Source organism: Vombatus ursinus, unplaced genomic scaffold, assembly GCF_900497805.2.
Source record: "Vombatus ursinus unplaced genomic scaffold, bare-nosed wombat genome assembly UNPS02005286.1, whole genome shotgun sequence".
In the NCBI taxonomy this organism is placed as follows: domain Eukaryota; kingdom Metazoa; phylum Chordata; class Mammalia; order Diprotodontia; family Vombatidae; genus Vombatus; species Vombatus ursinus.
The window spans coordinates 15019716-15032551 of NW_020945064.1; the positions used below are offsets into that span (position 1 = coordinate 15019716).

The following is a 12836-nucleotide window of genomic DNA, read 5'->3' on the forward strand; positions in this document are numbered from 1 at the left end:
CCCCACCAAGGACATGGGAGATGAGCAAGTTAGATCTACACACCCTCACAGAAGTCCCATGTGAACTCAAGATGTTATAACAAAGAAAACCCTGGGTTTGAACTCAGGAGTGGGGCTGGTGACAAGGACACTTCTAAAGCAGGGTATCTTAAACCTTTTTTGTGTCCTCTGGCAATCTGGTGCTATGGACCCTTTCCAATTTTAATTGCATAAAATACATAGGATTACAAAAGAAAATAATTACATTGGAATTCTATTATCAAAATATTTTTTATAAAAAACACAAAGTTCACAGATCCCAGGTTAAGAGTTAGGGCACAGGACAACTCCAAAGGTACCAAAGAGCTCATCAAGGATGAAGTACAAAATAAACTGTTATGGATGGGGGGGAGGGGGTGGAAACAGAGCCTGTAGAAAGTAAAGAATCCCCTTACTACAAAACCTAAGGATCTAATCAGCCCCTGCATCACGGGGATTGATGGGTAAAGGTCTTAGAGTCACCAGAGCAGAAGGATAGTCCCTAGAGCTACAAGCCAACCAGACCTGATGACATTCAACAGAAACTAAGACTAAAAACAAGAGTGATTTAAGAGAAAACCGGTTCTTAAGAAACCTGACAATTTAAAAGATCTTGCCTTCAACCTGAGACCTCACCTATCCAGGAACATATTCTCTTGTGGATTTTTTTGCCTCTTTTAACATTTCACCAATTTTGTTTCTTTTGGTATCTTTTTTTTTGGTCAGGCAATTGGGGTTAAATTACTTGCCCAGAGTCACACAGCTAGTGATTGTTATGTGTCTGAAGTCAAATTTGAACTCAGGTCCTCTTGACTCCAGGGCCAGTGCTCTATCCACTGAGCTACCTAGGTGCCCCCGGAAACATATTCTCAATAAAAAGCAACGACTCTACTTGGGATCAGCAGGATTGGTCACCTCACTCCATGGGAACTTAATTGCTCAGCTTGGGGATAGCACCATTTTATCCTCTGCTTCTCAATCCAAGGTGTCTGTGCACAAATGATGGCAAATGTATGTGTGTGTAAATAAAGTGATGCCTCTGTGTATGTGTATGCCTGTGTTCTTCATACAAAGAACATGCATTGTAGTCAGTCAAAAATAATTATAAATGATGCCAATGTGCCCAACCTGCTATAACTTATGATGGATGCAAAAGAAAGAAATGATAGGAACCCCGCCTTTAGGGAGCTAATAATCCAAATGAGGGAAACAATATACAATTGTGTCAAAATTGTCATCTTGCTTCCCTCACACCCAAATTAAAAAAGAATCCAAAACAGCTGACAGCAAAGCCAGCTCTAACTACTCCCTTTACTTTCTTAAGGCCAGGATCCTTGGAGTGTAGAACACTCACTACTATATTTAACACCTTATCCTGGATCCTAATATCAGTGCCAAGTAAAAAAGAATGACTATTAGAAAAGATCCTCATTAGCATTTCTTCCTTAACCAGGTGGCAGGAAAAAAAGTTAGTCACACACAATGGAACACACAGAATATTTTTTATTTATTCATTAGTAAAGAAAACAATTGGAAAGAAAAGTAAAGAAAGTGCTCAGGCACCAATAACCTTTCCTTGTCCAAAATAATTAACGTCTGTACTTTTTACTTGCAGAAATACCCAGTGCAAGTCGTCCTAGCCAACCTTTCTCAGAAGCAGATGGCTCAATCAGACCAATGTAGGAGTCAAAGCCAACCAAGTCATATGGAATAAGTCCAGCCAGAAAGAACTTTAGAAATCATCTAGTCCAACAACTAATTTTAAAGATGAGGTAACTAAAACTCAGAAATTGTGGGGTGCTTGCTCAAGGTCACAAAGGTAAAAAAAAAAAAAGCAGCAGTGAGATTTAAATCACTCTTCTGATTCCAAACCTGTACTCTTTCCACTACATTGCCATCCCTACTCCATGCTCCCTGTACCACTGAGCCTGACATGGTTACCACAACGCACCTCTCCAAACCAGACCAGGTGCCAGTACATACACGTATGTACGTACACACACACACACCCCATTATTCACATCCTTACACCTTGTGATTAATCTGACTGAAGTGCAGTGAAGGAAAGGATTCACCTGAACATAAAATCTTACAGAGAAACATAGCTTAAAAGGCTCAATAACATAAGCCAATTACAAAAGGCACTCTTAATTATCAACTTTTCCAACACAATTCCTCTCAACCACTGGGCAAAACCAGCACTTTCCTAATAATACATACCAACAATATAAGACTCCACACAAATTACAGACCTTTTCCAGGCAATTAAGATTAAGACAGTAAAGTAATAACATCCACCTAATGGGGAAAAAATAGGAACAAATATTGACAAATTGTCTAATCATTAATGTGTCTTTCTTCTTCAAAATAAGTCTCTAGCATTACTATGTACCAGGTTGTTATGAATATCAAGTGAGAAAAAACTTTTGCTAACAGTAATTGAGGGAACGTGGCAGTGTGGATAGAATGGGGAATTCAGAGCCAGCAAGATCCAGGTTCAGGTCTAGCTTCTGACATTACATACTAGCTGTGTGTCCATGAACAAAAGTCACTTGACTTTTCAGTGACTCGAGCAACTCTTTACAAGTTACAGATAAGTTGTAGGTCTGCATATATGGAGGGAATTTCAACCAGAGACTTCTTTATGCTAATGAAATTACAGGTACAAAACAAAAATAATTATCTTCATTAACATGAGCCAATTCACTCCAGATTCTAGTAAGTCTCCAAAATGGGAGGGTAAGAAGACTGCTATGTCAAAGAAGCCACAGCAGGAAATAAGAATACAAAGAATGACTACTAGCATCCTCTAATGTGAAATCTATATGAATGTGGGTGTTGGGGTAGTGGTGAGGAGGGCTGGAGTACAGAAGATTCAGTTACTGCTAAGTTCCACCACAAACTTGAATTTCTTGCCTAAGAAGTACAAGAGGAAAAACTAATCTAAGTGGTTCTGCCACGGTCCAACCTAATATGCTTGCTAATTCAGAAACTGTAGCACATTTACTCTATTAGGAACAAACATTTACACAATTTTTTTCCGGCAAGCACCCAGCCCTATAGAGAAGTAAACAGACAATTTGGACAGTCTAAGGATATGCCCTCCAGGAATAGTCATGGCTGATGTGTAATTTGGAGCAGCAATAATAATCTAGCTACACTGCCACACTAATTGGAAAGGGGGGAGGAAGGAAGCAGGAGTATTAGAGTAAGTCAGTTGTATGGTTTCCTATCAAGTTAAGTCGAGAAAAGAAAGCAGGCAACCACCCAAGTAATGGTCTGACAATAAAGCAGTGGGAGGAGTAACCTAGACCAAGGCTTCAACCTGCGACCGCAAAGTAAGAAAGTCAAAGGGAGGGTAAATGAGGGGAAGGAAGTACTGCTTGGTGTTTTCTGGACTAAGAAAGAGAAAACTCTGAGTAAAAATATACAAATAAAACTAAAAAAGATTTTTTTTAAACTAGTAAATTATGAATCAATTATTTCCTATTCCATTACTTCCCCCATCTGAAGGCATTCCATCATCTTCCTGAAGTATACTCTAGGCCCATTTTAGTTAACCATTTCAATCACTCAAATATTCCTGACTAATATTCCTGGACCAAAGAGTTCCAACACTAACATATAGCTGGTTATAACAGAAAAAGCACTGGGCAATGGCCAAACAGAATAGGTACTTTATATTAAACTGCAGTGTCAGACTTTTTGATATATTAGTTGGTTTTACTAAACTGGGTTTTTTCCCCCTCTTTTTAGTTTTTTAATGTAAGGGGTGGTTCAAGCTCTTTCTGTAGTGGCAAAGAACTGGAAACTAAGGAGGTGGTCATTAACTGGGGAATGCCAAACAAGTTACGGTATATGAATATATGGAATAATTGCGTTGTAAGAATAGATGAAAGGGATAGTTTCAGAAACCCGTTAAGACTTGAACAAAATGAACATCACTCTGTAAGCAGAACCAGAACTTGTACAGTAACAGCACAGTAAAGATAAAAAAAACTCTGAAAAAGTTAAGACCTTTGGTCAACATAATGACCAACTATAATTCCAGAAGGCTTATAATAAAGCTACCTACTTTGTGACAGAGGTGATAGACTTGACATTTCTTTTTTTGGTACCGTGATTACAGGAATTACTTTGACTATGACTACTTGTTATAGGTTTTCACTTTTTTTATCTCTATGGGAGAGAAGGACGTACAAGTGAGAAAAAACAAAATTTTAATTTAAAAAATAAATTCATACAAAAAAAGTAATGGTGCTCTGGGGAGGAGAGGGAGATAATACAAAGTAAAATGCAAGAACTGTAAAAACAAAAATAGCAATAAATTTTGTTTAATGTATGTTGAATTGCATATTGTCAGGCTGGGTTCCACCTCTCAGCTTTGCTAAACTGCTTTTTTCCTCCCTCATTTTTTTTATTCTTTGCTACAGGAAATGATCCTCTAGGTGGGAAAGAAGGGGAAAGATATTTGGATATGAAGGTCATATAAAAATAAAAGAACGTAAAAATAAAAAATAAAGGTAATCAAAAAATATGTCGAGTTCAACTGAAATTCACTAGGGTCAAGACACCTAAGGTAGGCACTAAGCTGCACCTAAGTGATAATCTTCAGCATTTAATATTTATATAAAATAGAAAGACCATTCTCTCAATGACAGGAAAGAGATATATATAGTATGTTAAAGAGTTTAATTTTGTTTTAACCAGACCTGTGATTTCATTGGTACCAGGAATTCCTAGTGAGGAAACTCCCTTTAAAAACACAAAGATGAAACTATTCTATAACCTGTAGTCTTAAAAAGTTACTTGGAGAGAGTACTAACAGGCTAAATGATTTGCCCAGAATCCAACATCCAGTTTGTTTCAGAGACAGGACTTGTAATTCAAGGTCTTCCAAACTCCAAGGCCAGCCCTTTCTTCACAGATGCCTCTTGGCAGGTAGGTGGCACAGGGGATAGAGCACCGGCCCTTAAGTCAGGAGGACCCGAGTTCAAATATCACCTCAGACCAATCACTTAACACTTACTAGCTGTGTGACCCTGGGCAAGTCACTTAACCCCAATTGCCTTAAAAAAAAAAAATCACAGAGCTAATTTGACTTTATTACATTTATGGGAAAATGAAATGTTTGAAAACTTTTTGGAAAAGAATCATAAATATGAATATATAAATACCTCTCTAAAATAAAAAACCTGTGAAGATCATATTAAATAATAAGTATAAAGCACCTTGAAAACTGATTTATGAATGTTGGGAATTACTATTACAATATTAATGTTTCTAGTAGTCCAGACTTCAATTCTAAAAAACTCACTTTTTCCTTCCCAAGGCACAGCAAATTCCCAAATAACAGATTCTGTACCCTGGTGGGTTGCTGCTCTGACCAAGGCTGCCCTAAGGTCTGGGTACCTTTCTCCAGCTACCACCTCAACTTCCAATACCACATAGCTGAGGGGCTAAGTAGAAGGAATTCAACAGTCAATACTATGTAGTGAAAAGTATAATATATAAGTAGCAGAGCTACTTAAAACTGTGTGGCCTAAAACAAGCCACTTCCTTTCTCTGGGCCTCAGTTTCCTCAACCATAAAATTGTGGGGGAAATGAGACTAGATAATCTCTAAAGACTCTTCTACCCTACCGAACTCTTTCTCCCTCCCCTTTTAAAACACTGTACCCATTCTCTGGAAAAATAGCAAATGCATCTTTTTACATGGTACCTGGTTCTAGGCATTCTTGCACCTAGCCAAAAAAAAAAAAAGAAGGGAGCAGGCACTACTCTGTAGGGAACAGAACGCCAAATACTGAATGGGGGTGGAGGGGGGGGAGAGAGAAGGGAATACAAAAGTTCTCCCCAGCTAGTAGTCTGGCAGGTTGGGTGTTTCCACACAGTGCTGTCAACAACCTCTAAATTTCATTCTCTGGGCCAAAGCCCCAATCACCCTGCCTAGTTGCAACTGTATAACATAATACCCTTTGTCCCAGAGAAATATCTCTGGGGTCCTGACTCAATGTGACCCCCATCTTTGGCTGCCTCATTCACCCTCTGCCCTTCCTGGGTGGGAGACAAGCTAAATCTGAACCCTCAACCCCACTGTCTTAGGACAGATCCCAGAGAGCAACAAATGGGCCCTAAGGAGCCCTGGAGGGTGGGCAGACCCCCCCCCACATATGCTCCAGCAATAACCCGACAGCCCCATGCGGAAGAAGCCCCCCCAGTTCCTCCTCACCCCACACCATCCCCCCAACCCCCCCCCGCCCTCCAATACTCCTCCGCCCCCCCCCACAGATTCTTCTCAGCCCTCCCAGTCCCTCCTTACCCCCAGTCCCTCCACCTTCAGGTTCTCCCCAGCCCCTCCGGGTCCTCATCCCCCCTCAATTCTCCTCAGACCCCCCACAGATTCTTCTCAGCCCTCCCAGTCCCTCCTCACCCCTAGTCCCTCCAATTCTCAGACCCCCAGTCCCTCCAATCCTCCTCAGCCCCCACCAGATTCTCCCCAGCCCCCCCAGGTCCTCCTCGGCCCCCCCCCCCCCTCTCCCCGCCCCCGTCCCTCCAATTCTCTTCAGCCCCTCCAGGTCCTCCTCAGTCCCCCCTGTCCCTCGAATACTCCTCAGCCCACCCCCGGGCCCTCAGATTTTCATCCGCCCCCCTTCTCCCCGGCTCCTCCGGAGTCCCCCGGGTCCTCGGATCCTCATGGGCGCCCCGGCCCAAGCCTCCTCAGCCCCGGCCGGGCCCTGGCTCTTTGTGTCCTGCGGGACCCCTGGCCTTCCCCGCTGCCTCCTCAGCCCCGGCCCGGGCCCACGCCCACGCCCGATACCTCCTCATGGCCCGGCCGGCCCCAGGATGCTCAAGGTATCACCGCCACCGCCACCGCCTCCCTTCCTCACGCTGCCGCCGCTCCTCCTTCTTCCTCTCCTACATACTAGCCCCCCACCCCCCTCCACCGCGCGCCGCGCAGCCACGTGACCTCTCCGGGCAGGGGAGGGGGTGAGCGGGGGGGCGGGGCGGAGCGCAGGGGAGCGCGTCGTTGCCCCCCCCTTGCCGCCTGCGCCGCCGCTCTCGGAGCCCTAACCCGGACTTAGCGGGGGAACCTGATTCCTCCGCGGACGCCTCGCTCTGGGAAGCTGCAGAGTGTTCCTTTCACCCGGGGCTCGGACGCTCCTGCGGGCTCCCCAGCGCCTCTGCATGCCTAAAAACCAATAAAAGAAATCCCCACGTGCGTCTTGCGGTGGGGTGAAAATACCTCCCGGCCCTTCCTGCAGTGCTAGGAACCTTCCCCTGTGGCTGCTCTCCCCCCAGCCCGGCCCCTTCTCGAATCGCCAGCACCTGCGGAGTAGTCCCCCCGCCCCCAACCCCCTCCGAAGATCCTCCAGGGTGCCGACCTCCACGTGCCGCGGTTCCCCGGCAGCTTCAGCCTCCCCGGGACTGAGGGGAAAGGGGGAGAGGGACACAATGTACCCAGTCCTCCAACAGCCTGGCCCTCCCGACCCCACAGATTTAGAGCTGGATCCAGCCCCTTCAACTTGTCCTTGCTGAAACCGAGGCCAGGAGAGAAGTTCCTGGACTACGGTCACACAGGTTCTAAGTGGCCAAGTCCGGATTCAGACAAAATACGAGGGATCCGTTCTGCGCTATTGTGTTCTCTGACTTTGGTCCCTGGACTATCCAGAGCTTCCGAAGGCGAGGACTCCGCTGCAGCCCCCCGACTCCCCTGGGCAAGAATCTGGGGGATCATAGGATGCTAGGACTGGAAGGAATCTTCCACGTCATCCAATCCAACCCCTCCAGAGAGATTCATTAGAGTGCAAGGGGATAGGGAATAGGGTAGAGGGCGGGAGCAGCCATTGGAGGGTCAGTCTTCCCAGAATACACTGAAGCCTCTGCCTGCAGCCAACTCCCTAAGGGTAGAGGGTGGGCGTGGAAGTCAATCTACTTCTGGAAGTTCTTGAGAGTGTGTAGGGGAGAGTCCCTTTCTGATACCCCACCCGACACCCTTCCGATGATAGGAAGGTATTCTGTGATTGTTTCTTGTCCAGTGTAGTGAAGAAAAGCGTTTTTAGCGGTTTCTGAACATGAACTGAGCCTGCATGCTTAAACTATATCTTGCCTAGTACGGAATAAAGCAAAAACTTTAGAAAGCTTCCAAGTGGGAAGAGGGGGAGGCAGCACCTATTGCACAAGTTTTTGCTTGTCTGTGCTGTTTCTTCTTTCCGGCTCTTAGGCGAATGAGCTTTAGAGAAGGAATGAACAGGTTTCGACCTTGTGAGCTTCAAAGGTCAGAAAAACCGACAGAAAGCACAGCAACCCAATCCCTGAAGGAGCCAACCTGTTTGACCCAGCCTAGTAGTGGGTCAACCCAGAAGCCCAGAGGCTTCAACTCTGCCACCCTGGTAGTGAACTCCTGATGGTTGTATAAAGAGGGGAGGGCTGCACAATTCAGTAGTGTGCCGATAAATATTTAAGAACTTGCCGAGGGGGAGAGGTACACCGACACACTTTTCTGTTTAATTTGCATGGTTAACACTTTATCCACCACAACGTTAAATATAAACAATCAACAAAAGAATGAATCAAGCCCTGATTTGCATTGTTTGATGTTTCCGGTATACCTGCTCACATAGAAAATGTAACAGTACACTTTCAAGAGATCCCTTCAAACTGGATCTAGAACACCCCTGGACGTGTTCTAGAAGTTTCAGAGGTGTCTGTTCTTTGATTCTCAGTATATCCTTCCAATAAACATCCCTTTGTAAAAACTGATGCAAATTTGTCATCAGTGTTACTGAGGAGATATCAATGGGTTAAATGATATTGGTATACTAATCACTAGTCACATGGAGGTTAAAGCCTTTGGCTCCAGAAGAATCCTTCTCCCCTACCCACAGGGGTAAACCTACAAACTTGATATGTAGATGTAGCCAGCCATACTCTGGAGACCCAACCCATTAGCGCAGATGTGGGTTAGTAGCTATTGTTCAGTCATGGCCAACCCTTCACAACTCAGCAAAGATACTGGAGTGGTTTGCCATTTCCTTCTCCAGCTCTTTTTACAGATGAGGAAACTGAGGCGAACAGGGCTAAGTGATTTGGCCAGGATCACACAGCTAGTAAGTACCTGAGGCTAGATTTGAACTCAGAAAGATGAGTCCTCCTGATTTTATGCCACCTAGTTGCCTTTTGGGTTGGTAGAGTAAATCCTAAATCTCACATGAGGAAAGCCAGCCTTAGGGCAGGAAGCCTTTGTAGGGAATGCACAAGGACAAACCATGGTGACACTGGGAAGGCTCCTTCACCTTACCTTATGTTCTTACCTTCTCTCCAACTCTATACTTCAAATCCCCTCAATATTATTCTCCATTCTCATCTCCTCTTCAAACTCAGAGGAAGAGGTGGTGCTTCCTCTTGTCAGTGCCAGCCCATATGCCCTTGATCTCATCCCCTCCTTCCCTAATGCCAACAAACATGCCCCCTCTTAAAAAAAAAAAAAAAATTTCACTTGACCCAGCCATTCATTCTCTCAAGCTATTTTCCTATATTTCTCCTTTTCACAACCAAATTCTTAGAAACAATCCTCCACTTCTCCACTTCCTCACCTCCCACTCATTCCTCAAATCTTTGCAATCAGGTTTTCACACAGGTACCTCCTAACTGCCCTTTCCAAGGTTACCAACAGTCTCTAATTGTTAAATTAGGAATTTAGATTGCTTATTCCTAAAGCACCACCATCCTTCCAGTGCTCCCTCATCCCCACACATCCAATTAGTTGTCAATTTTTGTCATTTCTACCTTCATGACATCTCTGGGACTCTAATCCCTTCTTTCCTGACCTCTATACAATGTTTGACACTACAGACCAGCCCTTCCCTCCAGGTTATTCCCTCCTACCTGGATTTTCAGGACACTGCTCTCTGCTAATTGTTCATCTACCTGACTATTTCTGAGTCTCCTTTGGGGAATCATCACCAATAACCTGCTCCACTATGTCTATTACCACAGAACTCTGTCCTAGCCTCTCTTCTATTCTATTCTTTCTGTATTTTCTAAGTGAGTTTCATCAGTGCCCATAGATAAGGTTAATGATAATCTCTATAGTATGGTAAGGTAGAGGGAGAACCTGACCTCTGATTCCGTCAGTATAAGAAACTCTCAGCAAGAAAACGTCCTGGACCAGTTAAGGTCAGCAATGGTCTAAGACCATTGCCTGGGATAGTAATCTGTTAAGTGGCTTGACCGTGGTCAAACAACTAGCATGCATCAGAAACAAGACTGGATCCCAGGTCTTCCTGACTCTGAGACTACCTCTTTATGCACTAGGCTGGCCTGCCATTCTCATACAGATGACTCCCAGACCTACCTATCTAGCTTCAACTCTCTTATGAGCACAGGTTTCTCATCAACTTTACCTACTGGACAGCTCCACCTGGATGTATCTCAGACTCAACATGTCCAAAATAGAAATCTTTAGCTTAAAACAAAACAAAACAAAACAAACTCTCTTCCTAGTTTCCCTATTTCTGCCTAATACACCATCTTCTTTACAGCCACCCAGGTTCTCAGCCGTGTCCTACCTGCATGACACCTATCTCATTCTTTTCACACAGCCAGCACCTTAGTTCAAGTTTCCATTACGTCTTGTCTGGACTACAGCAATAGCCCATAACTGGTCTCTTTCCTTTCTAGTCCATCTTCCACACAGCTACCAAATGTATATTCCTAAAGCACAGATCTGCCCAGGTGACTATGCAGATCAAAAAGCCTAGGTGACTCCCTACTTCCATAGGTCACAGACTAGCTTTCACCTCTTTTTGTATCCCCAGTTCTTAGCACATAGTATTTAATAAATGTTCATTGATTGATTGAATAAACATTCACAGTGTGCTAGAGCCAGCTCCTGTCTGCTTTAAAGAGCAAATTATTAAATTTTCAAGGCCTTTATACCTCAGAAATCAGTAAACACTGTAAATCAGGACTCAATTTATCATATTGTTGATTTTCTAGATTGAAGAAAATGATGAAGAAAATGTAACTAATGCAAAGTATATTTTAAAATGTGTCCTGCATACATTGTTTTAAAAGGAAAACCAGTTATTAAACATTTACCAGAACATATTTAATGACCTTCACAATCTGGCTTCAACCTAGTCAATAAATATTTATGAAGTGCCTACTATATGCCAGGCACTGTGCTAAGCACTAGGGGTACATTCAATAAAAAGAAAGACAATCCTTTCCCTCAAGAAGTTTACAATCTCTTTGGGGGAGACAAAACACAAAGGAAACTGAAAAGCCCGAGGCAGGAGCATGGTGGAGAAGTCAGAAAAGGGAGTAGTTCAGCCCCCTGAGAAATGAGATGTCTGGGGCTGAGCTCCATCCTTAAATGGAGGTTTGAGAGCTCATGGCTTCACCCTCCAATCCAAGGGTGGGGATGAGGTGGAGGCCCAACATTGATGGGATCTTGCAGAATGATGAGGTTTTTCCAATAATGAGCTTACTGGGTCTTGATAGAGAAGTTAAAAAATTTTCAAAGTGTTGCAGCCAAGTGAGAAATAAGTGAGTTCACATGATTATCCCTGATGTATTTTCTGTTTAAGCTAAACTGGTCTCCTTGCTGTTCCCCCACACGTCATTGCATCTCCAACCTCCATGACTTTGCATAGATGGTACCTCATGCCCAGACTCTCTCACCCCTCTTGAAATCTCTAATTAGCTTAAAATCTCAGACCACTGCTACATCCTTCATTTGTGTTTCCTGACCCACACCCTCACTCCCCTAGGAGTGAGAAGTGCTCCAGACACAATGGAAATTACTTGTCATTTTCCTTTATGCACACATGTGATTGCCATATAGAACACAAGCTCTTTGAAAAACAATTTGACAATTTCAAACAAAAATGACAATTTCATTTTTGCCTTTATATTCCCCACACCCAGCACATCAATAAATGTTTGGTGAATTGAATTCCTCCATTTTAAACTGATGTCCCAGAGACATCTTAAACTCATCTCATCCAAAACTGAACACATTATCTTTCCCTCTCAATCTTACCCTCTTCTAAACTTCCATGTTTCTGTGAAAGGCCCTACCATTCCTCCAGGTTTTTCTCACCCCCATATATCCAATTAATTGTCAAATCTTGCCATTTCTGCCTTCCTATTTCTACCATCCAACCCCTTCTCTCCACTCAAATAGCCACCATCTTAATTCACACTCTAATCACCTGTAGCCTAGATTATTACAACAGCAGCCTCCTCATTGATCTTCTGGTCCCAAATCTCTTACCACTTAAGCCCCTCCTATATGCTGCTGCCAAAGGAATGTTTCTTAAACACAGATATGATGTCACTCTCATGGTCAATTAATTCTGGTGGCTTCCTATTGGCTCTGGGATCAAGGACAAATCCCCCTGTTTAGCTTGTAAAGTTCTGCACAAGTTGGCCCCAATCTGTCCTTCCAGCCTCATCAGACATTGCTTTCTCCTCCTTGAACTCTGGGTTCCAGCCAAACTGACCTTCTCTGTTCCTCCCACATAACACTTCTCTCCCACCTCTGGGCCTCTGCATTGGCCCCAATACCTAAAATGCTCTCCCCACTTACCTCTGCCTCACAAAGTCCCTGTCTTTCTTAAAGATGAAACTCAAGCACCATCTTCTGCACGAAGACTTTCCTGATTCCCCCCAATTTTTAGTGCCCCCAATATACCTTATATTCAACTGCTTTGTAGAGATTTTTAGTTATTAACTTTCTATTTATGCTATAGATAAGCTTATAAATGCATATACATGTAAATATATGCATGTATGTATGCATATGTGTGT

The 12836-nt window shown here is 43.7% G+C and overlaps 1 protein-coding gene across 2 annotated transcripts in view; it reads right to left on the reverse strand.

The window, feature by feature from the left end:
• The window catches only part of SLC7A6 (solute carrier family 7 member 6), a 28514-nt gene extending 21592 nt beyond the window's left edge, over nt 1-6922 (reverse strand). For both annotated transcript variants that reach the window (XM_027847633.1, XM_027847632.1), the window contains exon 1: nt 6838-6922. The gene's annotated coding sequence lies outside the window, so the exon portion shown is untranslated. The remainder of the gene's footprint in view (nt 1-6837) is intronic.
• Nucleotides 6923-12836: the final 5914 nt, after the last annotated feature.